The sequence below is a fragment of the Octopus bimaculoides genome, chromosome 14 (assembly GCF_001194135.2).
Source record: "Octopus bimaculoides isolate UCB-OBI-ISO-001 chromosome 14, ASM119413v2, whole genome shotgun sequence".
NCBI classification, from domain to species: Eukaryota; Metazoa; Mollusca; class Cephalopoda; order Octopoda; family Octopodidae; genus Octopus; species Octopus bimaculoides.
The window spans coordinates 21,135,984-21,139,440 of NC_068994.1; positions in this window are offsets into that span (position 1 = coordinate 21,135,984).

Sequence of the window (3,457 nt, forward strand, 5' to 3'; positions counted from 1 at the left end):
TGTGTGTGTGTAAGCCATCTAAAAATCAGTATGTCAGGAAAAAATGCATTTGTATATCTGTCAGTAGAGTGGGTATATTAATCAAAGTGTACAGTATTATATACCCATTATGGCTGATCTTACAAGTTGGTTTCACACTACGGGGTTCAAAAGAGTGTAACAGTCTGATCATGTAACCCTGTAGTCTTCAGAGATGGCAGTAATGGTATTAAATATGGCAGAACTAATTGGTAAGATCAGCAGTAATGGATATATATAATACTGTACACTTAGATTAATGTGTGTGTGTGTGTGTGTGTGTGTGCGTGCGTGTGTGTGAATGTGTGTATCTGTGTGTGTATATGTACATATGTGTATGTATATGCATGTACATATGTGTATGTGTATATATAGGGGGTTGGACAAAGTAATGGAAACACCTTAAAATTTCAAACAAATATATTTTAATATGGGGTAGGGCCACCTTTGGCAGTAATTACAACTTGAATTCTATGAAGTATGGACTCATACAAAGTTTGAATTGTTTCCAAAGGAATTTTTGTCCATTTTTCAATTAAAACAGTCTCCAGTTCTTGTAGTGATGATGGTGGAGGATATCAACTCTTTACTTGTTTTTCTAAAATGCACCATAAATGTTCAATAATATTGAGATCTGGGGACTGTGGTGGCCAGATAAGATGTTCAACTTCACTAGAATGTTCCTCGTGCCATTCAGTAACAATTTTAGGTGTGTGAATTGGTGTATTATCATCCTTAAAGATTGTGTTTCCCTCCAGATACAGTTCCGCAACCGTAGGATGAATTTGATCAGATAAAATGCTTAGTCTTGACTCTTAATTCTGCCATGAAGGGAAACCATTGGGCCAGCATATTTCCAAGATATAGCCCCTAGATCATCACAGATCCACCTCCATGTTTAACAGTTGGAAGAAGGCAGTCTGGGTCAAATGCTTCTTTTGGCTGTCTCCACATGCATACTCGGTCAGCGGTTGAAAATAGGGTAAAGGATGATTCGTCCAAGAAAATAACATTCTTCCACTGCTCTAGGGGCCAATTCTGTAGATTTTTACTCCACTCTAAACACTTTGCAACATTTGTTTTTGAAAGTAGTAGTTTTCTGATTGCAGCCCTCCTGTGAAATCCTGGGTCTCTGTCTTTCACCAGTACCATCCAATTTCAGTGATCGGCACTTCTTTATACAGCTGTCTTCATTCATATGTGTCACATATCCAAACCAATGTAATCTTCTCTCTTGCATACTGCATCTGATTCCTCTTATGCCCAACTTTTCTCTCAACACACTATATATATATAAACTTTCTCTCTTCTTTTTTTTTTCTATGATATCTGATTTGCTTCTCCTTCCTTCATTCTAACTATCTATACTGCTCCTGATTACTATCTAAATATAATACTTCATCCAAATGTAAAATTTGTATTTTCTAGTTTCTCTGTCTGAAAAATTTCTACTAGGAAATTCCTTGCATGTCTATCCAACATGTAAAACTCTGTAATTCCAATTAGCAAATGAAACATGTGTAATGGTGAAATAAATAATCCTTTCTACTGGAAGCACAAGACCTCAAATTTGTGGGGAGGGGTCTAGTCGATTACATTGACCCCAGTGTTCCACTGGTACTTAATTTATTGACCCTGAAAGGATGAAAGACAAAGTCGACCTCAGCGGACTTTGAACTCAGAACATAGCGGCAGAGGAAATACCACTAAGCATTTCATCTGGCACGCTAATGAGTCTGCCAGCTCACTGCCTTTGTGCTGAATGGTGAAATAAATAATACCAAACAACTGCAGGTTTTGTTATATATATATTTATATATATATATATATATATATGTATGTATGTATGTATGTATGTATGTATGTATGTATGTATGACAGGCTTCTTTCAGTTTCCGTTTCCCAAATCTATTCACAAGGCTTTGGTCAGTCCCAGACTATAGTAGAAGACATTTACCAGAGGTGCCACACAGTGGGACTAAGCCTGGAACCAAGCTTCTTACTACACAGACATGCTTGCTCCTATATATCATGATCATCATTGTTGTCACCATTATCGTTGTTGTCTATTTTATTGTTTGCATGGCTCATACTGGATTTGTTACAGCAGATTTCCTACAACCAGATACTGTTTCCTGTTGCTAAGCCTCACCTATTTCTATGAAAGTTAATGTTTCTTTACCATAGAAGACAGGAAATTAACAACATAGCTTGTATGACAGTGACGCCTATTAACAGTCATCACATGATATCAGTACAAACATACACGCAAACACACACACACATATGCACATGCACGCGCACACACACGCGCACACAAATTTATAAAAATATAATGGGTTCTTTTCAGTTTCTGTCTTCTGTGTCTAGATATGTAATGGTCTTCATCCAGAAAAGGGCAAATTTTCTCAACCAGCTCTGATATTCTAACGTCCCCCCCCTCCAACCTCCCATCATCTCTCACCTCCTCTCTACCGTCTTTGAACCTTTTGTGCCAGCTGAAAAGTTAATCCATATGCAGTCTGGAGCATTTTATAAGTTTCTGTAGTGTTTTTACCCAGTTTAAGACAAGATTTTATTGCATAGTGAGCATTCAAACATCCCAGCTGCATTCTGCAAACTAGTCAGCTGTGACAAACAGTGTTTATTAGGGCATATTCAGAATGTTGTCACAGCAGTTACCTTCAATCTGGAATAATGAAAGTTGGTAGGTCAGCTTATTAGATGTATAGTAATGATATGCGAAAATTACAATAATCTAGGACATTTATAACTACCTATTCTAAAAAAGTGAAAATTTGTGAATGCACCTCATGTATATATGTATATATATATAGCTACGACCTTCCTGTACACCTTGTGCATGCAACCCTTCAGCTTTGAGAGTGCTTGGTCCTATACATGTGGCTATAGGCGATTGCGCTGTGGGACCGGCCACAGTAAAAATAGGGAGCAAATGTGTGGCTATGTAGTAAGACGCTCACTTCCCAACCACATGGTTCCAGGTTCAGTCCCACTGCATGGCATCTTGGGTAAGTGCTTTCTACAATAGCCTCAGGCTGACCAAAGCATTTGAGTGGATTTGGTAGAGGAGACTGAAAGAAGCCCATTGTATATCGTGAGGAAGCCTACCGAGCAACGACAGCAGCCGTTCTCGGGCCGGTGTTTCAAATGTCAGGGACCGCACATGGCAAGGGAATGCGCCGAATCGGGGCCCATCTGCTATCGATGCAGGAAGACTGGGCACATCGCCCGTGATTGCGACCAGGGAAACGACCGTGGGGAAGTTGCTGCCTCTCAAACTTTCCCCGCAACCAAGTAGAGGCGCTTGTGGAGGCGCAGCCCGTGGTTGAAGTCGAGGCCGAGGGGAAGAAGTTCAAGGCCCTCATGGACACGGGTTGCACGACTACCCTCATGACGCCAAGGGTGGCGAAGAAAT